Raw genomic sequence first — 18,932 nt, 5'->3', positions numbered from 1 at the left:
TTGCAGCAAAAAATACTTTAATCACAAAATGACAGCAGGTTTGTAGGCATGCTTCTTCTGGAGTGATTTAAAATGACTGAAGCGCTTCTTCCAGGAAGACATTCGATAATACAGAGTGATTGAAGCACAGAATTAAAATAACTATACTCACACTTCCTCAGCAAACTATGGAGATGTAAGTATTCCCTATCCTCCCCAGATCTGAGGGTTTTGTAAGCCGTACAAATACATGATGTTATAAGCTGATTTTAAAATGTTATGCTCTGAACAACTTGTGCCACTGAGCAGTCTGGAGTTGGATAGCTAGGTGCCATATTGCAAACATCAGGAATTTTTAAAAATACAAAAAATTGAAGGGTCTAATCCCACAACTGGCCTTCATGGACTAGGAACCTGAGCACGAGAGGAAAGGGTGAGATTTGGGACCTACCTGATTTGAACTGCATGTGAGTCACTAACAAGACACAGAGTAGATGACTAGCACTCTTCCTAATGTTAATCTTCTATTTTAGACTGGTGCTCTTCAGATTCAGGGCTCCCCCACATGAAAGCACTACCATTTAATGCATTTCTTTTTTTTTTTTTTTAACAACAGTCTTTGATAGCTCCTACAAACACTCATGGGTAAGCCAGCTTCCTTAGTTCCAACCCGCCTGAATTAACAGCAGGCTTTTTCTTTAGGAAATACTCAGCTCCTTCGGGTAGCTCTTGGTACTTTCAGATCAGGGTATAACTATGTCATGCCAAAGTCTGGAGCAGAAAAAATGATTTGCAAAGACATCAGCTTAGCATGGATTGCTAAAATTTAATATTGGTGCTCCCCTTTTGAAACTATCTCATCTCCTTTTATTTAGACCAAGGAGGAGGAATCTGTGCTTTGGACCCAAATGTGGGGAGAAGAGAGGGAACATCTGTAAATAATGGCTTTTTTTTAGGAGAAGGATAAGCACATTGTTAAAAGAATGAAGGAAATTACAGAAAAATGAGGTTTAAGGAAAAGCACATGTTGAATGAGCACATAATCAGGATATGGGAATGGGAGGTGTAAAGCCTCTTTTCTACACCACTTTGATTCTTATTAAGGACAAAAAGCATTATGAGGGGCTTGGGGTTTTTTTTGCTTGCTCTTTAGAAGAAAGCAATATACCACTGTACCTTTCTGATCCTCACTTCTGGTTCAGCCATGAGAGATTAAGCATTTTTAATTCATCTCAAAGACTTTTCTTTTCTTTTTTTTGGAACAAAGAAAGGAAAGTATCATTCTCATCATCTTACAGACGACAGAAGCCAGGTTTTTGGGGTCCGCACTTGCGGTCTCCTTCCCAGGCTTGTGTGAGACCCTGGCGCCCCGCATTAGCCTGCTGCTGCCGAAGGACAGCCTTGGGCACGGGGTCCCTGGCCAGCGGCGCTGGGCAAAAACACGCAGGACACTCCAAGCCACTGGACTTACCAAGGAAGGATGAAAAAAACTGAAGGGAAAGCTGGGGTTATCCTGGGGCTGGATGCAGGATTTGATATTTCCGCGTGTTTTCACCACTTCCTTGTGCTACGTCCCTAGACCCTTTGTGTAGTGTGCTTGATGCCTGATACAACGCTCGGCTCTAAAACTCTCTCCCATCAGCTGAGTTGAGCTGAATGTATTCTTTAAGAGTTACTTGTAGGTAACAGAAAATGATTTTAAAGTCCTCTAGGTAACATCAGAAGCATGTGCTTATATAAAAGTTCCTACTTGGACTCTAGGCAGAAATTAAGCTGATTATAAAAGCCTTCCTCTCACTGTAAATTCTCCCTAGATACTTGTCTGTGTCTTCAGCGATTACCCATAAAAAACGTGTGTGTGTGTGTGTCCACATTACTTTTTTAGCAAACGAAGAGGGGGCTAACCACCTGGGCGTTCCCGTATCTCCACATCACGGGCAGTAACCGGCTCTGTATATTTTGTTAATTGGTGACCACAGGGGAAGGGCAGCGCGTGTGCGGAGCAGAGGAAGGCGCCGCGGGCAGCGTGGTGCCAGGGCCGCAGGACCACGCCGTTGCAAATCGCCACCAAGGCCACGGGCGCTTTGGAGCCTAATTCCCCCACGCAGCTGCTGGCGGGGCGAGGAGAGGAGCAGCCGGGGGTGGAAAGGGGGACGGAGCTTCCTCAAAAGTTTCTTTCCGTTCTTTATGTCAAGCCTGGCTGCAGGAAGTCTGTCCGAGCCGGGGGCTTGGGGGCTCCTCTGCCTGCCCAGCGCCGCGTGGCCGCGGGAAGGAGGCGCCAGGACTTCCCCTCCTTCGGGGCCACGCGCACCTTGCGGAGGGCACCGGGGCCCCACAGCCCGGGAAGTTTTGCGTTGCCCGAAGGGGGGCCAGAGGAACGGCCGGACCTATTTCTCTCTGGGGCTTTTCCCGCTGTCGCTCAGTGTGCCCGGCCTGCGTCTTGGTGTCCGCGGGCCGGTGCTGCGAGCCTCTCTGCCCCCTCAGCAGCAAAATCAACCCGGCGCGTCTCGTTCCAAAAGCGAGGGCTTAACATGCAAATCGGTCAGGGAGGAATAAATCCCCCTTTTTTTTTTTTCTTTCCCCAATGCTCTAATATTTCTGGAAGCTCTTCGGTGATGGTCTCTGAGCATTTTCAGGCTCCGACCGTCCATGTTCTTTGGGTCTTGGATTATGCACATTTGTGAGGCAATGAACTTCACAGGCGCGTCAGAACTGCGATCTATTTTTTCCTTTTCCTTTGTTGCTTTAATGGATGACTCAACTTTCTTTTGTGACTGGATGGCTTTAATTTATAGTTTTTAGAAGAATGCTCATTCCTCTCATTATTTTTGGTTAAATATTCTTATTTGTTGATTATTTAATAGTTTGTTTGGATAAAGATGTAAAAAAAAAAAAAAAAAGAAAAAAAACAGCTTGGTGCCATAGACTGAGTCCAAAAGAAATTAACTGCTCTGCTGCACATATTGGAGCAGGGAGTTACTGAGAATGCAGTCTTGCTAATGGACTGGCAATCTGATAAAGGCTTTAAATATTCCATATAACCGCACTCTGCATAATTTTATTAATTAACTCTCATTCTTTGGTAGGAAGGTTGTCCTGGCTTTGCAATAAATGAGTGGAAGGGCTGGTCAATATACATTAAACATAATTTTACACTTAGCATTGCGGAAGATTACAGTGTTTTTTTGTTTTTGTTTTTTTTTCCATGCATCCTTCCTCTACCAGTGTTTCTGTCCTTGTTGTTTGCAGGGAAAATAAGGTGGAAAAACACATCCTTGGCCCTTTGGTATTGCGCCACAAATCACGACCAAGGTGTGGCCCCAGCATCTGGATGCCAGATCTGTGCATGCATCCAGATAGTCAAAAGGAAAAAACGGCGCGAAGATATCGGAGCGATTATTACAATTGCTATAATGAGGGGAGGGGAAGGAACTGCAAAAAAATTTACCACTCTCAGTAGCAGCAAATGATCATTCTCTAACAACAATTGACTTTACAATTCTGCGTCCTAGTGAACAGGCGCTATTTTGATGGACTGTTTTATTTAATCACTATTTAGCTGAGGAATGGCTCAGCTAAGGCATTAAATATTTCCGTGAAATAAAGGTCATTGTGATTTAAGTTTTTAAATGACTCACTGAAAATTAAAGCTGATTTTTGTTTCATTGCATTAGTTTTCTAATCTTCACTCTGTATGTTTTCTTTTATAATTGCAGTTATAAAAATACAGATTATTGTAAAGCCTGTCAACCAAAAGAGGGGCAACAGCTGAGACGAAAATTAAAATTTTCTTAAAAATCTGTATGATTCATGGGACAAAGTTCTGTGATGCATCACACCATCCCGTCTCTGCCTGGACCGATGCAGGTTTTTTGTGTTTTTTTTGATGGTGTTTTTTTTTTTCCCTAAAACATTACTTCTTGGCAAACTAGATATGCAAATGCCAGAATACACTAAAACCACATTTAATTGGACCCACTTGCCAACTTCTTGAACACAGCTTGGATTATTTCACTGGAGGCTGCTTCTGTTAAAAGATGGGGGAGGAGGAAGTGGCATATTGACAAGGCTTCAGATAATTTTTTTTTCTGCTAGAAGTACAATTATGCTATGAGCCAAGTTTGGAAGTATTTTACTATGTTTAATAATAATTATTATTAAAGGATATTGTAAACATATGCATTTAAGTGGAATGCAATGTGAATACAATCATATCATTAATTTAGCTTTGGATTAATTGTTGACTTTTTTTTTTTGGAGGGTAACTGACTTCCACAGTAACTGGAACCTGCACAGCACTATGAGATCCTGGTTTAGAGAGAGGACATGTATTGTATTTGCTAGCTAAGTCAGCTTACTAAAAATATTCATTCTTTTAAGAGGTCCGTGAAGTTTTCACCTCTGACTAGCAATCAATTATAATATAAACGGTATAATAGGATTAAAATTACAAGGTTTAAGGAGTTCCCAGAATTTTCAAGCATACGTAGTGGATGCATATATTATGCTTTAGCATTTCAAAGTGAAACAGAAACCACCAATAAATTATTGCCCTAATTATGTCCAAGCCAAGAAAAGCTAATAGAATGGGTTAAAATCCTTTTCCAAAGTCCCTTTCTTATGGATCATATCTGCTGATGGCCATCTACCCATTTATTTAAGCTCTGGGCCCCCAAAGTTGTGGTTTTGATTCTGGAGGAAGCTGGATGGGCAAGATAGGTAAGCACGGGGGCTCGGCGTAAATGTGGCGAGGTGAGCGGCCTTGGGGTGCTGTGGCAATCCTGCTTGTAGCAACTTCCCTGGTGCCCTTCTGGCCTTGGGGATTGATTATCCCTAACGGAGGGTGACCGGGAAGACGGGCCGTTCCCGTGCTTCCCCCATGCAGGGATGTGCCGGCGCCGGGTTGCTGCACACCAGCCCGCAGGGAGGCAGCCGGCAGCGGTGCCCAGGAGCGGAGAGGTGCTTGTGCAGCGCCAGCCAGCCTCCCCTTCCCTCGCCCCCAGCCCGGCCATGCGGCTCCCTTGGTGGCCGGCTCGCCGCAGCCCTCCTCCTCCTCCTCCTGCCCTGCACCCCGGCTGGGCTTCCCAGAAGCCTAAAACACTGTTTTACTTCCTGTGAGGGTTTGCAAAAAAAATTAATCTCACATCATGGTGGCACTGCGATGAGGGACGAGGCGTCACTTCTGATAATGAGCATCTTTTTAGGGTACTTATGTGCTCTGAAAAATCATTGCTGGGCTTCCTGTTCTTTAGTCTTGCCACGCACTCAAAGCAAATTGCAAAAGGAGGGTTTCTTTATTATTATTACAGGAATTCTTTGAGCTATCAAAGGGGATAAAAATTCCTTTGTCATTAGAGAAATCACTGGGTTTCCTTTAGCGCATAAACAGCTTACACAATGTGGTTTTAAAATGTGCCTGTCTGTAAGCCTTCGCAGGAATCTGAATTGCGAACATTTCAGCGTTTGGATGTAAAATCTGGGATCTTGATTTAGCCTTCTGTAAATGTAAGGATGAAGGGCAAAGCACAGATCTGGGCATGAATTTTTAAATTAAGGGTATTCAGTTTCACAGTTTGAGGATGGCACCTATATGCAGTCGACAACCAAGATGTCTGAGCAGCTCACAGTCTGGAGTTTATTCTTAAATAGTCTGTGAGGCCTGGATTGCCTATTGTCCCTTGTACATAAGTTTCTGGGATGCATTGGCCCGGTCTACACTAGCAAAACTTGTCAATGCAAATAAGTCAGTCAATCGGGAGTGTAAAAACAAAATTCAAATAATTCGCATCCCTCATCCCTACACCTGTACTAATCAGAGCCTAAAAGACGATGCATTTATAGTGAGAAAAACATTCTTTTTTTTCTGGTTTAGATCATTACACTCAGGGAAGAGTCTTTTAAGGTGCTCTGGGAAAAGCTCTCTTCTGCTGTATTTCCATGTGGGCAGCTTGATGGTGGAGCTATATTGGCAAGCCCTCTCTCGGACACCCAAGGCCAAAGAGACCAAATGACCATTCCAAGTCTTGCAGGAAGCTGATGCCAGAAAAGAAATTGTAGCGTCTCCCTTGTGTTGCAGTTCAGTGTCCTGAGCACTGAATCATCCCTTCTCTAGTCTTAGTATTGTTTAAAAACAGCAAAAAGGTTGCTTTCAACCAGAGTTTTGTGTTAGAGCTCAATGATCAGCACCTCCAAAAAGAGATCAAAACCTTTCAGTAGCAACAGAAATGAGTTTCTGGAGCATAAAGATTAATCTCAGCCAGTGACTGTGGCAAGCTGTGGCCAGTAAAACTGAATGCTACTTATTGTAATTAAAAAAATAAGTTATTTTTCTAAAGAGCTAAGGGGTTTCCAGGATGGTGCTGGAGCACTGGTGTCTGAGGAAGCTGGAGATCCTCAGTATGAATAAGGCGCGGACCTGAAGCAAGAGGGAGACAAATCCACTCGTGTGTGAAATGTAAAAATGACCAACAGATAGCGGCTCTTTAGCAGATGAGATTATACTAAGGACATTTTACACCGCAGTGTCGGGAAAGGCAGGGACTATCACAGCACAGAACAGCTGGGCTGGTGGCAGGTAGGAAACCTCTCTGCCGGAGCAGAGCCCGCTCTCGCGGCAGCACCGCGGCCCTATGTCTCCTGCCGGCGAGTGGACCTGAGCAGGATGGAGATGGCGCCCCCGGACCCGCGCTGGCTCCGCAGCGCTAACAGTTGGCAGCTCCTGTCATTAACTAAGCTGCTGTGACTCAGTGCGGAGCAGAAGCAGCGGCATGGTGCAAGAGAGGTGCCATTTTACCCAGTCAGTTTGCTAAGCAGAGTCAGTTTTTACGTGGGATCTGAAATGACTCCTGCCTGCGCTTACCACCGCATTGCTGCTGCGGTCAGCGGCAGTCCCGCAGTGGCTGGTGACTGGGTTGCCCAGCCCTCATGAGCCACGGCCAGTAGAGCTTCGAAGGTCAGGAGGCAACTGCCCAGCGCTTCACGAGGATGACATCTGAGGGGCAAAAGTGACTTTTAAAACATCTTGAAGCATAGCAGTTCTTGGATGGAAAGCCGATATTTCAGGATGGGCAGCAGCCGTTTCGTCTGCCTTCACGTGAGCTGTGATACTAAGTAACGGCAAGATGTTGCAGGTTGCAAACACGGCAGGGGAGCGTTTAGCTGCCTCTTGGAGAAGTGACTAAAGTTGCTCTTTCTAATGAACTTAATTTTTAAAAAAACCAAACAGGAACACTTGAGGTCAGATCTGACTTGAAAGCACTACTTGCAACCCCCTGATTGAAAGAGGTGGTCAGATGACATTTGATAAGTCAAAATCTGAGCCAGAATTTTAAAAATGCAGGCAGATTTCAAAGGCTGGGTCATTACAGAACGTGAGATTTCTGTGAATCAGCATGTTACATGGTCTGATATATTGAGACTCAAGCAAATGTTAGACATATGGAAGGACCTCTATATAATGAGAGATGTGAAAAACAGGATGACTGTTTAATTTAGAAATAGGATAAGGAAGAAGGACACATTAGAGGTATAAAAGGCAGTGAGTAGTACAAGCAGAGATAAGTGAGTGGTCCTGTTCATTCTGTACCAGACTCTAATTTTTATTTTCATACACATGATCAGTGATAGAAAACTTCCTCAAAGCGTGGGTAACATACCACTGGAACTCTCTGCCACAAGATGCCACTCCCTTGAGGAGCATAAGAAAGGTTGCAGAAAGAAAAAGTAGGTATTTGTACAGAGAATGAGCAATAAGCCATGCTTTAGGAAGCAAGGCTATCTTAGGAGGAAATATTCCCTGTGGGCAGCGTTTCCCAAAGGGCTGAATGCAGAGCGCTGGTGCCTCACTCCCCAGTATCTCTTGCTGTTGGAGAGAGCAGCAGGTTGGGTGAGTTATTGATCCGCTCTGTGGTCCTACAGAATTATTACATTTTTGTAGTAGTAACTGCATCCCGGATGGGGATGAAAGGGTCTGCAGAGAGACTGTGCCAAGCAGACACTGGACAAAGCTGGTGCTTCAGTGGCTGGCCTGCACTGCTCACATCAAGTCTGGCTGGTGACATTAGTTCAACTGCAGGGCTGCTGAGGTGCTGAGCAGGCAGGAGGACTGTCATACACAAACTGCAAGTTTCTGTGGATTTTAATCAATGCTGCCCTAACTCTTAGCATCCTCAACAAGGCTGCTGAAGAGCTGGGCTCGCACTAACTACAAGTGGGAAAGCACTCTGGCCTCTTCCTCGCTGCATGAGAACCATGTTGGGAATTGGGCTCCACGAGAATGTTTTTCCGGGAGAAAACACGATGTGGCAAGAAATGGGCATGCCCGTACCAAATGGCAGCAAACTTATGGTAAAGCTCCTGCATATAATCTATATTCTAATTAATACTCTGCATCATCTAATCAACAGAAATTTTCTGGCAAGCATGGTCCAGTTTGCAAACTATTCAGCAGAGAGGTCTTTCTAGCCTCTCCACAGATTGGGGTAATTAAGCAAAGCTGCTGGAGGGACTTCCCTCTGCAGCTTCTTTAATACTGGGAAGGGGGAATGGTGCTTGAAAAAACAGGCAACCTCCCTTAGTCCTGGAAAGCTCTCTGGAACAGAAAGGGAAAAATTTCATTCCTTTTCTGCTGCTGTTGAGCTGGTCTCTCTCCCATTGTCTCCGTGCCAGCGCTGAAAGCCCATCCTGCTTCCCTTGCATCTAGTGTACTGTCCGTCCTACAGCAGATGCAAAGGCGGCAGTGGGACCGCTCAACTTCAGAGTCTCTCCAGCAGCCTCAAAAGTAGAAGAGCACAGCTCTCTTCACAATATGCTGTGGGGGAGGAGGAAGGAAGGACTTTGGCCCTGTTTGCTTGTGCTAATTGATGGCTTCTGTTGCAGCTATTCACACTTTTAAAAAACGGTAACAAGTGTACTGATTTAGAAGCAAAGAATAAAAACCCAACAGCCTCACCAGAGTGTCAGGCAAAAATGAAACTGCATTTAGAGCGCTCCACCAAGGCGCAGAGAGCTGTTGTGCAGAAGAAACAACTCACCTGTAAACTCTGAGCTACGTGCAGATGTGCAAAATAATAAAATATGCCAGCTTGCTGGGATACGGTGGGATAGTCTCAGGCATACAGCAGGGGGCTTAAGAGTAGGGGGATCAGCTTGAAAGCAGGAGCCCAGCTCTGTAGCTCCAGCTCTGCACCTCACCTTGCCTGGCTGTAAGGCAGCATGGTTTCTGCCTCCTTATAAAACAACCTTAGCACCCAGAAGCTCTTCGGGTGAGCAATATTTTTCTTGATGTGGCAACAGCTACGCAGCCCTCACTCCATGTGTTGGGTCTCCTCTGCCAGTGCAGACCAGGATCTGAGAACAACTGGGAGAAGGGAGGTGTATCCCTGTGGTCCTTCCCCAAACCACTGCTTGCCTCCTCCTTGCAGCCAGACATTGTCCTCTTCTGCTGCGAGAGCACTGTACCTTGCTTAGCAGTTTACATGGTAAGTCTATATTGCAAGTTGGAGGTGTGATCACAACATGCCGGGGTGAAACCTTGCTTGCTTTAATTTAGCTAGCTGAGAGATTAATAGCAGGGGAAGGAGGCAGCAATATGCACTTTGGAGCCTCGGGCCGGGTGGGCTTGCAGAGCTCGCGGTGGCTTGGCTTCCCAGGCACGGGCATCCCAGCAGCTCGGCAGGGCGAGCTGCCGTGTGCAGAGATGCCTGTGCTGCACAGAGCAAGCTTGGCTCCCGCTACCTGCCGGGGAGACCACGACTTGAGCAGGGCAAAACCATGGACATTTCTCAAAATATTGCTGTGCTCACCTCCTCTCTCTCTTGGTGACTCAGTGAGGGGTGAATGTATCTTCAAGCCCAGAAAGGCGCTGGCTGCCAGTGTAACTAATTCTGCCTTAAGGAGGGCAGGCCTGGTTTTCATGAAGGATTTATTTCTGCCAGAGCAGCCTGTGGCAGTACAATGCTGCTGCCACCATTGAGGTGTCAGCTACGGCAGGCGGCTCTCGGGGTGCTGCTGTAATGGCCAGTGAGGGGCAAGAGCAACACCCGCCGCACTGCTGCCTTTTCTGCAGTCTTCAGTAGCATTTTCACTACAGCTTTCACCTCTTCTACTAGTCTTCCACATACCTCTTATAACTCACATCTGGGTGTACTCAGCCCGGTAATTTCTTTTTCTGAGAAGGTCACCCAAAATATATGTTTAACACAAACATTCTCTATTTTTAACATAGAGAGAGCTCATAAAAAGTCAGAAGACTAATGCAAAATAATAAATGAGATATTTAGTCATAGGTCTCAATCACATTCACATTATAAAGAGCTCAGAAATGATTTCCACTTGTGAGATAAGATTTAATTGTAAATCATGGAAAATGGTGAGATATATATTGCCTGGAGCAGGGTGGTAAACATATTTCTGGGTCCTGAGGGAGCAAATAAAGCAAAGTGTGTGTCATAACCAGAGTGGGCCCTGAACACATTTAAACCAAACAGCATTTCAGCCCAGACTGCTGCTGCTCTCTAGAGAAGGACCACCATCTTTCTGCTGAAGCCTCTTTGCTCTTGGAAATATTGAGGTGCATTTTTCTGCTGTGATTTCATGGTATCCAAGGCTTTGTCACAAGTTTCTTCTGATAAAACTGCTTTTATTCCCACTTAAGCTGTTCCTTAAGCAGGAGGAGACCAGATCACAACTTAAATGGCAAATGTACGGCAGTAACTTTCCTAGCTGCAGAAGGTGATATAGACAAATCTGTTGCTGATACCAGCAAGTACTGAACTGAGCCCCTGTTTCTCATTTGGAGTGCATTGCTGTGTCTCCTCTGACATGTTTCTTCATATCACTGAAAAAGAGGCACTTTGAGAAACAGCTTTTCTACTCAGAGAAAGCTTTGATTCCAAGGCTGTAAATCGAGCGCTGTAGTAGGTAATCAGCAGAAATCAAAGCACTTACTTGTTTTTCCAATGGAGAAAGAGTAAAGATTAATTTATTTAAAATAGTGGAAACAGTGATTTTTCCGTTGGCTAACCTGCTAACCTTCTCCCATAGGATGAAACCTAGATAAGGCAAATGCTTGCATTTATTGTGCATTTATTTTGCTTATTTCAGTCACCTAGTCAAGGCAGGGCTGTCGACGGAGTTGCTTGTGGTCCTCCTGCTTGTGCTTCCCCTGCTGGCTATCTATGCTGAGCTTAAGCCACTGTCCTTCAGTAAGTGATGCCCTCTGTGGATCTTCTCATGTTTGATTGCCTGAGCAAGGAGCCATTCTGCTACACCTCCTAACTGCCTACCAAGTGATTAAAACGATGAGCAAACAGCAACTTATTTTAAGGGGGGCAGTCTGAACCTGGAAACAAGCATCGTAGCTCCTCAGGTGCCGAAGAAAAAGCATGGAAAATGAGGCAAAGAGAATGAGGATGCTGTGTTGTGCCTAGCCACAGAAAGGCTTGATATTTTGCCTGATTGAAACTTAAAAGATGTAAAGAAATATACAGTTCTCAGACCTTTTACCCTACATTTTCAGTGTAATTTGCTGTTGTTTACTTGCCACTTCATGCTGCTACTTTCTGTGGGTTCACATATATGATGCATACTGAAATATTATTTCACAACTTAGTGTAACATTAAAGCTCAGTGTTTATGGTATAATACGTCTGCCTTCCAACATTTGTGCAATTTGAACACTCAGCTGGGGTGCCTCTCACCTAACCGCATTCACCTAATTATCTACATGGTGCTGCAGTACTGCAGCTCCCCTTGCCTTCTTCCTGCCTCCCCTCTCCCGGGTTTGCCCAGTTCCAGACAATGTTGCTTTGTGATGAACACAACTTTTTCACTAACTGGAAATAGGAATCTTGCTCTATCCATTAGTTACTGTATATGCAGTTTGTATATATAATATTTATATTTTTCCCCCAAAGTTGTGAAATATATAAAATATAATTCCACTAGCTGAGAGCTCATCATTCCCATGACAAGGTGCAATCAATAAATTATGCACCACTTGTGGTTATTCTGCATGTCAACTCATATTTCCATGTCGCTGTCCTGACTGTTACTGAGTGTTTGTGTTGTTGTACCTTTCCACCTCCTCAGTGTTGATTTAGGAGTTATTATTCCGGGCTCATAGTAACTGCAAGAAAATCAAGTTCCAAGTGTTTCTGCCAAAAGAAGGAAATGAAATGAGCAAGTCAACAGAAAATTCCACTTGTCAAACACCATTTGCTTACGACTACGGCTTTGTTAAGGAAACTTGTGTTCGGACAAGTTGCATGAAGTAAACAGTTTGCCTTTGCAGTAGGATAACCCCAGTGCCCAGAAAGGACTCTTGGTCACGACAGCTGTGGTCCTCAAACGAGCGAACAGGAAAAAAAAACCCAAGCCACTTCTGACACTTACAAATTATATCTTCTGAATAATTCATGACGCATCCAGATTGGCTCTGGGAGGGGGAAGGGGGGAACGCTTTTTCAATGGACAAGCAGACGGATAAGGATTGTATTATAAGAAGAGTTTGACATACCAAGAAAAAAAAAAGCCCAAGAACTCGCACACACTTTGAGATTGACTGTCAAATCATTTCACATCTGTACCTAAAGCAAACAGACATAATGCTAACAGCTTGCTCGAGCTCAGAAATGCCACCCACTAATCAGTCCACCTGTGGAATTCTCAGTCCATCTTGCAAGTCGTGTACCCGATTGCCAAGACGCCTGACAAGAAAATGTATATTAAAATGTTGAGTAAGACTGGAAATACAATGTGGTGTAGTATAAACAGAATGCACTCGCTATGCGGGAAGCGGAGATGCCTTTTCATTCCTCTCAGGAGCAGAGGCGATGACCCAGCGCTGCTTGCTCCTGCTCGCGCCAACGCCGGACGGCGAGGACGACTCGCTGACAGCGGGCACATTTGCCACCCAGGCGCGATCATGTCTCGGGCTGGTTTAGCACAAAAATAAATAAATGGCCGCCCCCCCCCCCAACTTCTCTCCCTCTTAATTACCTTTTTTTTTTTTTTGCACATGGGTATAATTAACAATTGCTTAAATATAGGCGTTCACAAGATAAGTCTCAGCAAAAATTTACCGAGAAATAATCTCTCCTGTGTAATGAATGCACCCGTCAGGGTAAGACAAAGAGGTAATTCAAAGGAATGGTTTATTGAGGTGGTGCGTTGCATGAGCACAATTCTTCGAGACCAAATTACATTTAGGATTACAGCACTGGATTGCCAGTCACTATTTAGCGTGCTGGCAAAATGATCATTTTGCTCTTTTCATCTCCAAAAGGAATATAAAGGAATGCAAGGAGAAAGTTTACTGGGATTGAAGGAGGAGAAAAGAAGGGCTGGGGAATGCCCTGGGGAGGATAATTATTCCGTACAACACACGATCCAAAGGTTACGCAGTTTGTGGTGGAGAGGGAGACAGTGCGACACAATTAGATTCTTTAGATATTATTTTCTATACGTCCTGAGCTCTTACATTTGCACAGTAGCTGCCTTCTCTATCTGCGTGTACAAAATGCTGTTTTAACATCTGTTCTTCTAAGGCTGTTTGCTCGGGGAAGGCAGTGTGTTTCGCCATAAATTTAGGTCATTAATTTGTATCTGTTCTTTGTTTATTTAAGAAACAGGACAAAAGGGCAGCTGCTGAGACATTTGGCTGTGCCGAGGGGTAGTGGGCTCGACATGCTGGAGTTCTGCACACGACCAGCTTGAGTTTGTATCCACAGCTACAGGACAGAAGTTTATGGCAAGACTTTGCCAAGCCATGTGGTGCTGCCAGCTCCGTGGCAGCGTTACCCTTTTAATTACCTGATTTTGAAGGGGGGCCGTGTGTACAGACTGGGGGGGGCAGGGTGGCAGCCGGCTATGTATGGATGTCAGAAAAGTATCGATGGCAAAGAAGAAAACTAGAGATCTGTATGGGAACGTGGGCGTCTCTGGCGTTGCCATTGCTTTTTGTCGCCATCGTTTTTTCAGAGGGGTTTATAAAGCAATTATTTTTTACTGCATTCAGTCTAAGTGCTGCAGTTGGCTACCAAAGGTAGTGTGCTACAAGCAAATATGACCTATATAATTAGACATTTATAAACAGAAGCACAATAATACCTAGTAAATTGATTGTTAACAGTGCTTAATGCTCTTAAATTGGCCATTAAGTGCCGAATAATTTCTGGGGTATTATTGATATTATGAAGCATTACAGAGGTTTTATTTATTATCGTAAGCCTAATGGACTCAAACAAATTGAATGTGTCTGAAAGGTCATTTTTTGCTTGTTGATTCTGTGACATCTTCTGATCAGTTTAATCAAATCAAATAGAAAAATCACATAAGTATCTTGAAATGTGCTCTGTTTCCAACTTCCCATTAGAAACAAATGTATGCATCTTACAGAGCCCCGCACTACCATGCAGGCATGAAAAACCCAGGCTTACAGTTAAAGTCAAATAACAAAAAAGAAGAGCTCCTGTGAACACTTACTTGCCACACAGTCCCGATAGGTGAGCTAGAACCTGGCACTCTACAGTGGGCACGGTATCTCACTTCATCTTTGAGCCCACTGAAACCATAGAAGATGTCTGTCAAATAAGGTACAATTCAACAGGAGAAATATTGCTGAAATGTACCACTAAGTAAGTAATTTAGAGCTGGTCTGGCTTCTGCTGGAGACAACAGTTGGTCTCATTGCAGTAGCATTAGACCCAATTTGCAGAACTGGTCCCCAAACCCAGACTCAGTATATTCTTCATTGACGCTGATATTTAGAAAAGAAAATTAAAGGCAGTACTTCTGACGGTTCAAAATATGTCTCATTGCCATTTGTGTTTGGCAAAGAATTTCTCTGATCTTCACTGGGTCTTTAGATGCAGTAAATCTTCAAGTGTTTCGGGCGCCCAGACACACATGGCAGCTCCTGAGGGCAGATTTTTAAACCAATTTAGGCATTTACTTCTTTAATCAGTGGGAAGGAGCACCTAAATGTCTTTATAAATCTGGCTCTGAATCATGCACAACTGAGGAGCACACTATTTAGCAAAATCCCAGGGTAACTATTATAAGAGGGATGAAACCAAAAGTGTCTTACTGAAGTGTTTGGAATTAATCCAGCAGTTTGCATCAGATCCACCATTTCAAATAACGAGACTGAGGAATGATTTTTGGTTCACTCGTGTTAAACCCTTAATCTTACTGCTGTCTGACTGACAAACCCTTGTACCAGGGCGCTTCTGATTGTCAAGAGAACTGAGGTTAGGGTCATTCCTCTCATCTGCTCTGCTCTGTTCACAGTACCGCCAGCCTTTGGGAGATCTTTCTTCCCATACACCTGACAGGGTCCCACTGGCCCATTTAGCAGCTACCTCTTTCTGAGGCTCGAGCCATGCTGATCCCAGACCTGTGGAGGGCTGCAGGGACTCAGCAGGATTTTCCCTGCAGCTACGGCTTCTGGCTGGTGCGGTGGTCCTGACCCCAGGCATGAAACTCTGGGTCTCCTTTATTTTCAAATTCCTCCTGATGGACTTGGCACGAAGAAAGAGTTGATTCAAAAGGAAAGATGTGGATCCAGTGGGTGACACTGTGTCTCCCTGCCCCAACCATAATAACCAGTACAGAGGCAAAGTGAAAGTCGATGTTGGAGCACAAGACAACATTTGGTAGCTCAACTACTCAGCTCCAGTAGCTGGGCCACCACCTGCGACTGATTGTGAACAGTAGTTCTTGCAGCACATAAATCTGTGACAATGCAGGCTTTACAATTCAGTGAAGAAATAGTTAAAATTAAATTTCTTCAAGAGCATTTGTGGTGTGAAAGAGAGGGGAAGGAAGAGGGAGATTGAAGAAAGCACTGTCTGCCACAGTTTGAAATTCTACAGCAAGGGTGACCTGTCCAGTAGTGGAGAGATTTTTCCTTTACCACTATTCATAGCCCATTGTCACCAGAGAATGTGTAAGCTCATGTCTTAAAATCAGACTCCTCAGCAGACCACCAGGCAGATCAATCACATAAAAATGTATGGATTTAGATGTTTAAATGCTTTTGAAAGAGATGCCAGCCTCTGTAGTCCTGGGATTTTGGAGGACTTTTTGCTACGTGCATGCTCCAGGACAGACCATCTATGTGGGACGGCTCATTTCCACATGTCTGGGTCATTTGAAGAAACAGAGTAAGAGGCAAAATAGAGCAGAGGGAGAAGAGTAAAGAATAGTCCAGGAGTCAAATTAAAATTCTCAGACATCCCTCTGTGAAACGAGGGCCCTCAGGAATATACCAATGTTTCGTGAGAGATGTGCACAATCGTAGTCATATGTTTTAAATTTAATTTTCACAATGAAAAATTATTTTCCTGTTTCAAATAATACAACATATTGTGAGTGCAAACTAGTCTGCCTTTGTAGCTCAAAGGCTAAAGCCTACAGCTCTTGCTCATTCCTTATCAGTTAACACGTCTACCTACTTGAGGATAGAGAAGAGTTTTAGAAAGTGAATTAAACATTGTATGAATGAGAAGCAGGACTTGGGCCCAGATCTGGGGAATTGAATGGCATGTACTACAGGAGGTTGTGATTATTTTTTTAAAGAATAGGCTGGTCTGTTTAAACATGCCAAAACTTCTTTGTGGTTTTCCTTGTTTTCTTCAGGTAGAGTGAAAACTTGCAGCTGGAATGGGAAGACCAAATGCATGGATTAAAATGGCTAATTCTTCATCTGAAAGCAACAGGTGGTGTGCGGAAGGTGGGAGAGGCAGTACTTGGGCTACCTGAGAACTCATTTACTGTTCATTACATTCAAGAAAGCAATGTGCTTTGCACATGTAACCTCTTTGCACCTTAACTTCTCCATCTGCAAAATAAGAACAGCAATACTCAGCTTTGTGAAGCATTTTGGGGTCTCAGAAGCATATATGTATATATATGTGTACAAATGCACACATGAGATTTTTTTATGAATGAGAACATGCATCACATAATTATCTTTATACTTCTAGAAAAAATACAATTGTATTTATATTCTAGTTCCAGTTTTACTCATGTCATCTCCATACAATTATTCCTTTCTTCATATAACTCGTCACCTTTTCTAGATCATTTTAATAGACTGAAATGTCTGAGTGGATTGTTTGTTACATTCCTAAGTCATTGTCTCTTTGATTAGAAAACTTAAAGCTGCTCAGCTGGATAATGTTTAAGGGAAGAAAAACTATAGAATAGTAATAAGAACAGATTTGACTAAATTCTGTGGCAATCTTATTATAAAACCACTGTTATGGAAGAAATACACTTGCAAAAAGTATTCTGCCCCTTTTCTTTTCTACAAATGCTCTGAACGTTCTCGCAGGAGCATCAGGAGATTATTCTGGAGTAGCTATTTCATATTTTGTTACTGTTTTAAATTGAATTGATTGCATTTGTTTGCAGGTGAAGAGTGGTCGTCTGTACTTGATACATACCCAGCTCTCTCTGAAATGTGAGTGAATTTGGCTAGCTGTTCTGGGAATAGGTCATGCTCCTAGATAATTTTTTTTTTCTTCAGACTAGTATATTTTTCATCAACGACACTTCACAACAGGGAAGAACGGGTGTCAGGTTTCAGTCTCATATGTTCTGTAATTTTACATTCTGTGGCAATGCCCACGGTGCTGGAATAATTTGAAACAGAACTACAATCTTTCCAAGTTTTGTAGAATAAATGTTTAGAATTGGTAAGAGTTTTGAAATGCAAATGTCAAAATTCTTTAGAACAGTATGTGATTAATTCTTAAAGTACTAACAATGCTTGCCTGCACATATAATTAGTGATGGGACAGAGATAAAATACCTACAGGTACCAAAAAAAACCAGGGGTACAATTTTGGACAGCAAACTTGCAACTCTATTTAACAGAAGAGAACCCGTCCTCTGAGAAAAAGATGTCTAGTCTTGCCATTTAAGAAAGGTCTCCATATCCCTGAGGGCCCCAGAAAATCACTCCCCAGGACTTTAAACCATGCTCTGTGCTCACCTTGGAGCAGGAGGACCCGTGCCACCGGTGAGCCCACAGTAATCAGCCTGGGACGGGTCTGCCCATATGGGACTGGTCTCATGCCCAGGGTCCAACTTACTGCTAAATTGGGGATGCTGTCACAAGAACTGCTGTTCCCAGCTTCAGCCAAGGCTGTGTAGGGCTGGGGGGCAGAGGTGGAGGGACAGAAGCTGAGTGCTTTGCTGTGGGTCCCTCCTTGGCAAGAGCTCAGAGAGGGCTTTGACTCACTCCATTGCAAACGATCCCAGTGAAGGGCAGATTGCCGCTTAGGGTCTTGGCTCACATAAGAGTAGAGAGATCTCCTGCCTTTATTCAATGGGTAACACCACTGATATCTGCAGAGAGCATCCAACTGCAACTGTTCTGCCATCACCTGTCATACTACAGCACTGTTGAACTAAAGCTGAAGTTCATATCAAATAGACTTGGTGAGAATTGTCACATCAGTAGTCAGCTTGATATCATTCAGATATAACTGGAATGGCTGGGCTTCATCCTCCTAATTGAGCTGGTTTTGCTTACTGAGTCTCTAGGAGAAAGAGGAGAGTCCTGCGGCCTGAACTGCCTTGTGGATGGCTAGAGAAGCAAACTTGGTGCTAAGAACCTGTAAAGGGCAGACTGCGCACAATAAAAAAGGGGACATGATGCATGGAGAGGAATAAGACTTCCTGGGTTTTAGCTTTGAAGGTGAGTCCTTGCTGCCTGGGCTTGGTGGCGATTTCAGCCACATGAGCGGGAAGGACATGTTCAGACAGGCGGAATGCCCAGAAGGTTCAGAGCTGGAAGTGTGAGGAGCAACCAAAAATGGAGTCAGGGTCACACGAGGCTTCAAACCCTTTTCTAGCTGGACTGCTGCCACCAGTCTCACAGGGCACAAGGAGTCATGGGCATGGCTTTCATGCCTGGGCTCCATTTAACTTTCCCTGCTTCT

This window comes from Apteryx mantelli, chromosome 3, assembly GCF_036417845.1.
Source record: "Apteryx mantelli isolate bAptMan1 chromosome 3, bAptMan1.hap1, whole genome shotgun sequence".
Classification (NCBI taxonomy): domain Eukaryota; kingdom Metazoa; phylum Chordata; class Aves; order Apterygiformes; family Apterygidae; genus Apteryx; species Apteryx mantelli.
This window is presented reverse-complemented; position numbering follows the sequence as displayed.